Genomic DNA, 12,732 nt, shown 5'->3' with positions numbered 1-12,732 from the left:
TGTTTATAAGTTGATACTGGTAATGCAAGTGCTATCCTTACTTCGTATGAATGTCTGCTAATTTGCTATCGTAATCGATGGTTTGCGTTTCTCGTGAAACTGCGACTTTTTTTTTTTCTTTAGAAGCTCGAACGCCCATCGTTGCATAACCGCTGATATGGTGCGCCGCATCCGCAACAGCATTGTAGTCGTTGTGAAAGGTTGTAACTGCGTAATAGTAAAAGGTAGCGTCAAAAATAGGCAAGCTCTGTACTTTTCTGTGCTCTCGGATGGCCTGGTGCGATTGTCTGTGTAGAATAAGAGAAATCCACCAGCAAGTACTCGCGCGTGTTTCGTTCCTTCTTCCTGCCATCTCTGTGTAGTCTGCAGCCTCTTCTCTATAATCTGCACCTCACCCGGAGTAAGAACATGTCTTTTCGGCTCTCGTGAAACCCAGCGCTAACCAGTGAGTCGTCACCCAAGTGCTTACGGCTGAGCTCTGTGGGACCACACGCCACTTAGCCTTAAATATGAAGTACGCATATCCGGAAATAAATAACTAAAAGGCACTTAGAGGGTGCCTGTAGAAAGTTTAGAGGCGACAGGCGCTCTTACAGCTTGTAAAAGCGCCTTCAAAGGAATGCGTGCTGCCCGGTAGTGACACAGGACGCCACAGAATATTCCGCCTGAAGAGCGGCGCATTACGAAGCATAGCAAAGAACGCTACGCCATTATGTTTTCTTCGCCGCTTCGTTGCTCGGGCACACGGCCAGATATGACACTGCGCTTAGGCCTATTCTAAATGTCAGGGAGCGGAACCGCGCTAGGGCAGTGCGCTTTCACTGTGCGTGCAAATGCTCATTGCGTTTGGCGCACAAGCGACACGTGCAATTGTCTAGCAGGCACAAAGCTCGAGGATTTGATATATATATATATATATATATATATATATAGAGAGAGAGAGAGAGAGAGAGAGAGGATGTTAACCAGTCAAGATGCCGGTTGGCTACCCTACGCTGGAGGAAGGGAGAATGGGAAAAGAGAGAAAGGAGTTAGAAAGAGAAGGAAGGGGAGGTTATAGAGCCGCTCGTACGAACCAGACGTTCTCAGAAAGCACAAAAGTGCACTGATTGTCTTCTGAGCCGGTGATCGGGGAGGTGGGGGGAGGCGGTGTCCTAGTACTTATTGTCTGTTCACTCAGAGGACGATCATCTAGTTTCCTGAATGTGTTGGGCATAGGTTGTCCTTGTGCTTCAAATTGAGGACATTGACACAATAAGTGGTCTTGTTCTCCGCGCACCAGCAAACATCACATGCAGAGCTGTCAGCCATTTCAACTAGTGCTGAATAAGCTTTCGCGAAGCAACTCCCGGCAACAACCGGCGCAGAAGATACGCTTCGCGTCGCTGCAGTCCGGCCGCAGGTCTGAGCTGCAGTCTGGTGCGCCTTGCATGTGCAACATTCCATGCACTCTGCTAAGAAGTGTGTGCGTGCTAGAACTTGAAGTTGTCTCGCAGCGTCGGCCCTTGAGAGAGGAATGAGGGCGCAGCAGTCTTCTTTGTTTGACGCCCCGAGCTGCCTTATCTGCGTCTTCATTTTCCAGTGATACCGCAATGACCTAGTATCCATTGAAAGGAGACATCATGGCCTTTTTCTCTCAAGTTATGGACAAGTTCCACAACTTTGCACGTCAACTGATCGTGAGTGCCATGTCGGAGAAACGACTGTACACATTGTAAGGCCGGCCTTGAATCGCAGAAGACTGCCCATTTTCGAGGACTTTCAGTGTTTGTCACATGAAGCGCACCGCGGAAAGTCGCGAGCTCCGCAGCTGTAGATGTAGTGCTATGGGAAGTCTTGAAGCACTGCGTCATTCCCATTGTTGGTCTATAACTACAGCGCCACCAGAATCGGTGGCGCCATTTTTAGGACTAACTGCCCAATTACTCCCGTTTTCGCCGTGAGAAAAAAGTGCGCTCGGCAGCATGTTGCAGCATGCCGGGACTTCTCTAACCCCGAAGCTATCCAAGGAGCGACAGAGATTCCGGAACTAATCACGTTGTTGTCGCCATTGTCGCCCACTCAGTATTCTCCGAATAACCGGGGTTAACCATTGTATATCTTCCGCGCCTCATTTTCAACTCAGGTGCGCCGCTCATAGCTTCGCAGTGCACTACACGGAACATCTATGTGGACCTCTTTTGCGTGACGTAGCTCAGGGGGGAAGGAACAGCCGGAGGGCCTTAAGTTATCTAAAGGGTGTTGGCACAGGGCTCCGAGGGCAGGGTAGAGCAGGGGGGGGGGTGCGCATTGTACTATGGGTGGCCAGGGCATCCACGCCCAGGTATCTTGAAAGCCATCTGCTACGGCGACAGAGCCCGCCGCGCGCTGTTCCCGCGGCTAAGTTCGCGTTGATGCGAGAGGCAGCACGACGGTCAATTCGCTCACTGCTGCTCCCGCGCTTCCTCACACCAGCGTTTTGATAGGGAGCTTCCGCTGTCGTCGAGTGAGATGGGTTCACGTTTGCTTGTGCGCGTGTGACATAGTGCTTGTTAGTTTAGTTTGTATGTCCATGTTTACAAGTTGATACGGCCGATATAACTACTAATCTTACGTCGTATAGCTGTCCACTAATTTGCTATCGCAATCGACGCTCCGCGTTCCGGGCGAAACTGCGACTTTTGCTTTTTTTTTTTTGCTCGGTGGCATCTTTGTGAGCGGGGTAACGTCAACTCTTTTCAGGATTCCTCTCGTAGCCGCAAGTAAAGCATTTATAATGTTTCCTTTTTTTTTTATCCTACTACCGCTAGCCGCTCTAGCCGAGTTTCTGCAGCCGCTTGGAGACAAAAGGCTGCAAGGAGGTTCATTCTTCGCTGCGATAATACTACGTCATCTCCAACCTGTTCACCACTGTAAGCCATACGAACGCCGCTATTTTTTCTGGTCAGTATTGTTACAGGCGTCCGTTTCTTTTCTATTGAACGTATACGGCGGAACGATACCAATGAGGGTGTACTATATAGTTCTATGTCTTCGAATTCGGAGAATTTGCTAGTAAATTACCCATGTAGATCTGCTAGGGGAAGCCTACAGTATTTGAGCACCTTCTCGATTGAGATCTTTTGAAGAAGATTTATATGACTAGACCAACGCCCACTAAAAAACGTGGCCTTAAATTAAAAAAAAAGCCAGCGCCGTCTGCTGGAGCAAAAAAAAAAAAAAAGAGAAGTATTTATAACTAATATTATGCGAAGAGTAATCAGGTCACATGAGCTGAATACTGGCCCGCGAACATGTGCGTGCTTGCAGGACAATAGCTATAAATAATTTTTTTTTCAATAATTTATTCGCGGGCAATACGGTTTTTCTCTAACACGCATTCCTGCTGAGTGCAGCGTCTGTTTGAGTGCTCGTGGTACAGAAAAAGCGTTTTAACTAATACTCCATAAGCATCGCGAAGCAAAGTGAGACCAAGAATGCAGAAGTCGGACCATGCAAGCTCAATGCATCCTTTCGATATGCCGGTCAAGGAGGAGTTGGTGAAATCTTACCCAGTTTCCTTTTTCTTCTTCCACTTTGACGAACCTGTGGGCCCGTATCGGCACTGGGTGCACGCGGTCCCCGTAATTATTTCCATTTCCGCGCATCACTTAACACAGTTAAGTTCGACAAAATCACGTTCATCCGCCCCCTAGGACGAGGGGGCCGTACAGTTTGTGCTTACGTCAGTCATGTTATCGCTCAGCAGGGCGAATAGAAAGTTGCAACTAAAAGAGAAGCAAGTTAATTGTGCTGAATATATTCAAAGGCTTCCGTGGAAAAAGGTTTTGCGATTGCTAGTGTCAGTTTGTTGTATGATTTTCGCAATGCAGTCACTGCAAACGGCCTGCAATTGGACCTGGAAAGCACACCGTTACGTTTACTATTGTCTGAGGAGCGCACTGAGAAATTCAATCCTAAAATCGGAGAATCTTAGTGATACAGGTTGCCAGACTGAATCGCGCTTCGAAAATCTACGCGATACTCGGAGACTGCGGCATTTGTGATAGATGCAGCGGCACCGCTCTTTTATACACCACCGTACTTCTGTGTCCGCTCTCTCTGTTTCATCCTATATATATATATATATATATATATATATATATATATATATATATATATATATATATATATATATATATATATATATATATATATATAAAGAAGCAAGGTTTCGCGCCAGACCCGAAGGTATAACATTAAAAAAATAAATAGGAACGTTAAGGCATATGTATTTACACACGCGCACACACAAACCACACCAAAATTATATATATATATATATATATATATATATATATATATATATATATATATATATATAGTGTGCGTGTGTGTGTGTGCGTGTGTGTGTGTGTGTACGGATTTCCTGCAATTTTTGTGAATTCTTACACACATCGGTGATATAATTCAGAGTCACCTACACAACATAAGTTTTGTCCGTCTTAGATGTATGAATGGGTGCAGTGTACATAATTACAATATAATAATAATAATATTTGTGGTTTTACGTGCCAAAACCACTTTCTGATTATGAGGCACGCCGTAGTGGAGGACTCCGGAAATTTTGACCACCTGGGGTTCTTTAACGTGCACCTAAATCTAAGCACACGGGTGTTTTCGCATTTCGCCCCCATCGAAATGCGGCCGCCGTGGCCGGGATTCGATCCCGCGACCTCGTGCTCAGCAGCCCAACACCATAGCCACTGAGCAACCACGGCGGGTATAATTACAATATTGTCTTGTAGTGTCAAGTTGCAGAGTTGTAAAGTTCATGCTTCAGTTTAATTCAAACAATTCCTGCCAAACATGTTATTGCCAAGAAACGGACTCTGTCGCTTACAGCCGGTAGACCAACCTCTTCTTTTATATGCAGCAGATGTCATCAAATTCAGTGCAGCTGAAGCCGAGAAAGACGATTTACCCGTTCCCGTGTGTTCGGGCAGGAGCTTCTGAGGTTGAAGTTCCCTCTTTATGGTCTCCTTGAGGTCATCTATATAGGTCAACATTGATGGACAGACTTCGGAATGTTTGCATAAGCCACAGTAGCTGCCAAGTTCGAAACGTTCTCTTTGGAAGAAATATATGCACGCGACTTCTAAACGTTCCCCGTCGCCGCCATGCCAGCAGCGTCGCGCTTTTCGCCGCGCTCCCCGCACTCGTCCGGCACAGAGGGGCGCTTCCGGTCTGGAGTTCCTATAGGGAGCCTAGATGCAAGCGCTTGCATGTAGGCTGCCTAAGAGTTCCTGAATTCGCGCTACCGCAGTGAAAGCTATATACGGTAGTAATATGCAGGTGTGGTGCGCGAAACTAGACTAATAGAAACATAAAGAAAGGAAGTAAACTGAAGAGTCGGAGTTGGATCATAAAAAACCACTGCTGTAGAAGCTGCTGGCGACATAAAAAAAAAGAAAGAAGAAGCGTTAAGCAATGTCGGCAGCTGCGATGACGCACATATGCAAAATGTGCCGCATTCCTCGAGAGCCTACATGGATAGACGAAGAGCAACTTCCCGGCAAGCAGCAACAGTGGTACTCGTACAAAAAAGGCGAGGAGACGTGGCGACCTCTTTGCGGTACCTTGTGATGCCATAGCCTATGGCGCGGTGAGTCGACGTCTGTCCTTGATGCATAACACTATTTCCTTGCTTAACAGAGCAGTTTGCCGTCAAAGCGGCACGTCTGTTCATCGCAAAAGGATAATGTATTGTTCTTGCTTGATTCGACTTTTGCGCAAGGTTTCAAAAAGAACAAAAGAAAAAGAAACAGGTGCGGCTCTCAGATTTTCCCTGATTGTCACGGATTCTACACAATTAGAAAGCCAGTGCTGCAATTTTAGCGCGAGACTTTTAATACAAAATTGCCTGCCTGTTTCCATGCAGCAGCCTGCATCCTTCTGCTACGCCGGTCCCCTTCTTTTTTATTGGTTGTCTCCGAGGCTTTCGTGGGCTCGTCTGCAGCGGCTGTGCAGGTGCGTTTGCCATTTGCTCTCAACGGGAACGGCACGCACTGTGGTTGAACCGTTTGTTGCGCGGAGTAAGAGATCCGGTTTGGTGTGATGTAAGGTCTCACGATTTTATTCGTGTCGTATCATCCACAGTTCACAACGGGATATCCTGGTGACCAAGAAGGCGGAGCGCTGCTCGGACCACTGACAAAGCGTGAGACGGAATGGAATTGGAATTCGTTTATAGACCGATGGACGAGTGCACAAAGCTTTTTTTGTTCGTGTGTATACCGGGCGTCCCATTTAACTTGGACCAAGATTAAAAAAAGAAAAGCAGGAGCTCTAGAGAAATCGTACCGACTGCATAGTAGCCTTAGTCGTGTGTACTTACCGCCAGTATTTTTTTTCATCAGGAAGTATTAAGTAATTAATTGCTTTTACTTAGTGAGCTTTTTAATTATTGCTTGAATTGCAAACATACCAAGTACAAAGTTGTAGGGCACCTCAAATAACCTCCGAATCAAGCGTTTGTTTCGCGCTGAGCGTTGCCTCGTTGGTTTTTCTGAGAAAATACAGAAGTGCGCCAGACATCCAAAATACGAAATAGATACGCGCTCATGCCGCTACGCAAGCGCTCCCAAGCGAGTAGCCACGGATACACGTCTTCACTAGCGGCGGCAGCTCGATACAGGGCTTCACGATATGTGATGGTCGCGGCATCATGAGAATACGGCGCTGACGCATTGATAAGCGTAGCGGAGCCGTAGGGGAAATTTCGAAGACGGGAAACCGTGACGGCGCACTTAGGAATGTAATTTTGCACACTCATCTTGTTCTGTATATAGGTGCGCCCGGAACGTATGTTCCTTTTGTTCCCTTTAGCATGCAGTAAAAAAAAAAGAAAAAGAGAAAAAAAGCTTGCGCAGGCTGTGTCCATCTAATGCGTTTTGACGGATCTGTACGGCCAGCATGTGCTGTTGTCGATTACGTAAATAAGTTTTGCTTAACCTGTCAGTGCGTGAATGATAGAAAAATTTAGAATAGCGTTTGTCGGCTTACGTACGTTGAACGTAAGCACCTTTGCGGGACGTTACGGTGCGAGTTTCAAGTCTTTTAGTTTTCCGTACGGAAACGCAAACGTAAAGAACACGTTATAAAACAGGGCGCCGTCTGTCGCCTCGTGCCAAACGTATACAAGCCAAGACGATCCATTAGCAACCATACTGCTGTTGCTATGTGCCAAATGCATTGTATGTGGACGCGTCGCGTTAAGCTTACGGCCGCCAGAATCGCTGAACGATCTCAGAAAATGGACGCGCTATGCGCTGATAACTAACCTTTCAGGTTAGTTTAGAGAAAACAAAAGCTCATTAGGATAGTTGCTGGCTATCAACGCGAGTGAGAGCGCAGCCATCACGAGAATTCATGCTTAAGCGGGACCCATTGGTGCCGCCATGTTCGACAACGCTATTTCTTAGCGTCCGTAAACGTTGCGAACGTTAAACTCGCCAAATAACGTACGTTATCATAGCGAACGTAAGCCGCAGAAACCCAATAACGTTGGGAGCATGCACAGTGAGGACGACGCTATTTCTTTAAGTACGTAATGCTTTTACGTTCGGTTGCAAACGCTAAACTAAAACTGTCTATTAACGGGAGAGCTCAACGGTACCACGCCAGTGACCTGCTGTTCAAGAGGACAGTCATGCTCTTCACGAATGATCAGAAGGCTAAAATAATCCTGGCTCTGTGGGTAGCGCACGACGACAAGAGGAAGACAGCCAAGATATTCCGGGTGTGGCATTGTGGAGGACGCCCTAGTCCGTCAACAGTGCTTGGAACGTACGAAGCCCTTTGCGAGACGGGTAGCTTCAGAAGGAAGCGACAGAGGACTGCGATGGTAGCTGAAGAAGCGGAAACGGATGTTTTGCCATTCTTTCCTGCTAGCATTCACGGTAGTGTGCGCGACGCCAGTGCGGAGGCCGGAACCTCGAGGTCATTAGTGTGGAGGATTTTAAGAGAAGGTCATGTGCACCCGTACCATGCGCGCCTTCATCAAAAACTTGAAGACCGAGATTTTGAAAACAGACTTGACTTTGCCAATTAGATTTTCATGAAATATGAGGAAGAACCGGACTTTCACACTCGCGTGCTTTCGACGGATGAAGCTAATTTCTCCAGAAACGAACAAGTTAATCTTCACAACGCGCACTACTGGAGTGACAAGAATCTCCACTGTCTGACACAAACACGACACCACTACCAGTGGTCCTTTAAAGTGTGGTGCGGTATTTTTGGTGGCAGCAATATCGGACCCATCTTTTTTGACAACACGCGAACGACGCAACGCTAGTCAACGACATCCGCGAGGGCCCGTGAACGACTTCTGTTGCAACGTTCCGCTTGCGCACATTCGGAACGCCTGGTTTCAAAACGATGGTGCTCTTGCGCATAGTAGTAGTCAGTCTGAAGCGTAGCTCGACAAGCTTTTTCCTGGACAGTGGATTGGCTGGCACGGACCTGTACCCTGGCCTGCAAGGTCGCCAGACATGACACCGTTGGACTTCTTGCGGGGCTACGTGAAAGATCGCGTGTATAGCAGCGAAACTACCACACCCGCCGCCCTAAAGGCAAAAAGAAGCAGAGTCTGCCGCGAGATTCCAACGTCGTTGCTGAAAGCTGCAACAGCACAAGTGTTGGAAAGAAGCAAGCACTGCGTTGCTGCAGACGGTGACCTGTTTGAGCACGTGCTATAAGTGGTAATAGAAGATAACCGCTCAAAACTGGTGTAAAACGTGACTGTTTAACGCACCTTCATGATTTCATCCTATCCCTAAATAAAGAAAGCTTGCGACAAAGATAGAAATAGGTAAAAAACCGCTTTGTTTTGCCTCTTTTCCGGAATTCAAGAGACAGAAAGGGTAAATGGCTAAAGCAGTTGTACCTTTGGATGTTTCATTGTGGACGGCTGAGACGCCTGGCGTGCTTTTGGTTTATTCTTTATTGAAATGAACTCCTAAGTAGCTCTTAGATTTAGGTGCACGTTAAGAACCCCAGGTGGTCGAAATTTCCGTAGTGCTCCACTACGGCGTGCCTCATAATCAGAAAGTGGTTTTGGCACGTTAAACCCCATAATTTAATTTTTGTTTTCCTAAGTAGCTCTTTTTCGTTTTACCGAGAGCTGCCTTTTTTCTAACATTGGTTGAATTTCTTTCGTAGCTTTGTTCTGTGATACGCGAAGGTTAAAGCTATTCCGAGTGCCTCATGATCGAGCACAACGTTCTTGCGTCTGCAGGTGCTGACGCTTGTCGCACCACGCTAATTAGGTCGCGAAACCTCTCGAGCCATCTTACATGACGAAGCCTTATACGATGCGGCAATAAATCAAAGGTTGCTTGGAGGCGCTTGAGTAGCGGCGCGAGAGCGCGCATCTATTTCACATTTCGTGTATTTCGCGGGCTTTTGTTTTTTTCTTGGAAAAAACAACCAGGCACACTTCAGCACGAAATAAATGCTTGATTCGGAGGTTATTTAAGGTGCCCTACAACTTTGTAATTGACATGTTTGCAATTCAAGCAATAATTAGAAAGTCCACTATTTAAATGCAATTAGTTAATACTTCGTGATGAAAAAAAAAAGATACTGGCTGTAAGTACACACGACTGGTCTGAGTCGGCACGATTTCTCTATAGCTCTTGGGGTTTTCCTTTTTTAATCTTGGCCCTATCGGTTCTTTGTAGTTCACCGGCTGCCTTCTCTAATGTCGCATAAGGAATTGTCTGGAATTTTCTCTGTCAAACAACTCCAACGTAAGAGATGTTTTTCAATATGGGCCCTAATTTTTTTCTTTTTACTTTTGTTTAGAGAGAGCGCACTTAATCGCTCAATCTCGGCCCCACTCAGCTTCTGTCGGGGCTGCCCGCGCAGCGACTAAGCCGTGACGGGCAATTACGGCGGGCAAGCGTGCTTTAAGGGTGCGCCCTATCTCGGCCGTATATGTTTTGTCAGCTTCCGTTAAGAGATGGCTGCCACCTGCAAACTTCGCTCCACGGCAGCCGCGGATCATGCACTGTGCCAACGTCCTTGCGGAAAACCGGCAAAAGAGCAGCGCACGCCGAGCGTTCCGTTCCGGGCTCGTGACATTTTACAAGATTGAAAACGTTGCGACAAGGCGACGCTTCAAAGGTCGCACGGAGACTCGCTGCTTCCACTGGAAGTGCGGCGCGGCAGTTGCGGCGAGTCGCACGCGCCGTCACCGTCTGATAGCTGCCGCGTCAGAAGCTGCTCTTGCGTCCACACCCACGGACCAACGCGAATTGACGTCGCTGAAGTGGCCAGTCGCTGTGCCGTGTACGACACAGTGATTGACAGACTGATAGCTGCGCTAAACATGGCACGATCCACGCCTCGGGAAACGGTCATTTTAGCTGCACGTGAGCTGCGCACGTCCTGCCAGCAAAGAAGCAACTCGCGCATGCAGTCCCTCGCAGAAACTATGTAGCGATGCGAGAACAGGCTATAGGAATAACTGCAGAGAAAAATAGTGAACGCCGGGTGACGTTCTTTTCCGAAGTGTAGTGAACATCGTGGTCGTGTTTGCTCACGCCAACCCCGACGAACGTGCACGGCTTTCACCCTCACTGGTTCCGCTCAGGAGCGAGTTTTTTCGTGCCGCCATTTTCTTCGTCAATCGCCCATTCGGGGGCGTATACGTCCGCATAAACGTGGAATCCCTAAGCGTCTTCCTCAGGATGAGATTCTGCCGTTGATTTGATGCCACGATGTTATCCCAGCAGAGAGCGAGCCGAATGAGACGTCGTAGCTTCTACATATTTTTTTTTTTTTTGCACTCGGGAACGTATCGGATAGAAATGGCTTTTTAGTCAGACGTGCACCCAGCGCCGACCAAATAAAACAGCATCGCGGGCGCCATCAGGACTTTTGTTATTTTGCTTCCTGCATGCTAACTGGAATAATGTATTGCGTACAAATTTCAATGCGCCAGAAGAAACGCGCTCTGTCGTTACCAACACACGTTGCGTTTAATAACGCTTCGACTCTAATGAGATGACGATTTTAAAAAAAATAGTGTTACTTGGAAAGTATAGGGCGCATGGCGAAGTGAATGTAGGCGAGAGATAGAATGAGGTAAGCGGAGAAGAGAGAACGGAGCTTACAGGTTTCTTGTTTGCCTTAAAAGCGTGAAGCGACAGGTGCGTAATAGTCGTTTTGCGAACTAATTGGTCAAATATAGTGAAACGGGCTTGTAATCAAACTTCTATTTTTTAAATGCATTATTTTCAGAAGATGCAGGCGCCCTTAGGCGGCACCTGCCACTCCTTTTCTCGTAGAACCAGTATGTGCTAAATACCACATAACAAGCCGGCATTTAACAAAATAAAATTAACAGCGAGAAAGTCAGGCAGTCAGGTGACGTAAATGCACTGAAACAGTTCACCACACAAAATACAGCAAAATCAAATTTGAACATAAGGTCATCTCTCATAAATGCAGAAGAGACAACTCACAACACATTGGAAGGGAAAGTCAGCTCACTGCGCGAAGCGCTTCTCAACTCGGAATCTGGCTACTTCTGTAACGCCACCCTCGAACTCGGAAACGCAAAAGAAAGTTGACAGTCACTTTAGCGTACGCTAAAGAGGATGAAGGCGAAACCCTTGCGCACTCACGAGGTAATAATTAAATGACTTGCATTACATGCATTGTTACTTCCTATTACTTGTTTTCTCTTGACTTGTTTTAATGCGAACGCATTATATGGCTCATGCGGGGGGAAATCCGGCTAAATTTAAAGGTCCAAGGTCCTGGATTCCACTCCTACCAAAGGTCGTGGGCTCCAGTGTCTTAATTAATGCTACCTTAATTAACCGTACCTTAATTACCTTCGCCCACCAAAGGTCGTGGGTTGAAGTGCCTTATTTAACTCTATCCTAATTAAATGTTCCTTAATTCGTTTTGCCGTAATTAACACCAAAGTTCGTAGGGTTGACTCCCACCAAAGGTCGTGGGTTCGAGTACCTTAATTAATTCTTATCTTAATGAAATGTGCCTTAATTCACTTTTCCGTAAACAAGAACGATCGTGGGTTTGACTCCCACCGAAGGTCGAGGGTTTGACCCCCAATTTAAGTGCCATTAGATTTTGCTGGCATAACGCCGGACAGTCAATGTTCCGACAGCTGAGCCATCTAATAATTTCGCCTTAACGATATAAAATTTATTCTCATTAGTCAAATTGATGCAAATGAAGCGCAATATTGTAGTTTTGAAAATGCCTGATAATCTTACTTTTATAGTTCGCAAATATCAATAGGTCAGGTGGTCACATTAAAGCTCGTACCAGAAAATACAAAGTTGCTTTTTTCTCGATTGAAATTAAGCTTAGAGAGTACGGCTAAGTGAGCAAAATGTGCTATGTTCATTATGAGGGTCGCTAGCATGGCATAACCTTTGAATCGAGGTGGCCACAAGTAGACCGCGCGATATAAGAACGTTGTTAGTACCTACCTAATGCAATCAGTAAGCCATTTTACCTCTCTTTATTTTATTCTGAAATGTTACCTGTGACGACCCCGTCTCATTTCCCCCCTGTCTTTTCCCGCCAAGACTTCGATCGTCGTCTTGTTTATCTCCGCCGCAGACCAGTTAACGCGCCCGCCAGCTTAGAAACCCAGCACTTTCGGGAGACGTCTTTCCTCGAAACAGATTTCGCTCTGCACTTCTCTCATTTCAAAAGGAGCCCAACCCT

At 46.7% G+C, this 12,732-nt stretch overlaps 1 protein-coding gene across 10 annotated transcripts in view; it reads left to right on the top strand.

Annotated features, from left to right (window-relative positions):
- LOC142575189 (solute carrier family 35 member G1-like) overlaps positions 1–12,732 on the top strand; it is a 175,263-nt gene that overhangs the window by 66,960 nt on the left and 95,571 nt on the right. For 3 of the 10 annotated variants that reach the window (XM_075684300.1, XM_075684298.1, XM_075684299.1), the window contains 2 exons: positions 5,900–5,988; positions 6,118–6,178. The exons of 3 other annotated variants lie outside the window; for them this stretch is intronic. The gene's annotated coding sequence lies outside the window, so the exon portion shown is untranslated. Of the gene's footprint in view, positions 1–5,523; positions 5,624–5,899; positions 5,989–6,117; positions 6,179–12,732 lie in introns of those variants that run through there. 4 more of the 10 variants (XM_075684305.1, XM_075684304.1, XM_075684301.1 and 1 more) reach the window with 3 other exon arrangements.

This window comes from Dermacentor variabilis, chromosome 3 (genome assembly GCF_050947875.1).
Source record: "Dermacentor variabilis isolate Ectoservices chromosome 3, ASM5094787v1, whole genome shotgun sequence".
Lineage (NCBI taxonomy): Eukaryota > Metazoa > Arthropoda > Arachnida > Ixodida > Ixodidae > Dermacentor > Dermacentor variabilis.
This window is presented reverse-complemented; position numbering and strand designations above follow the sequence as displayed.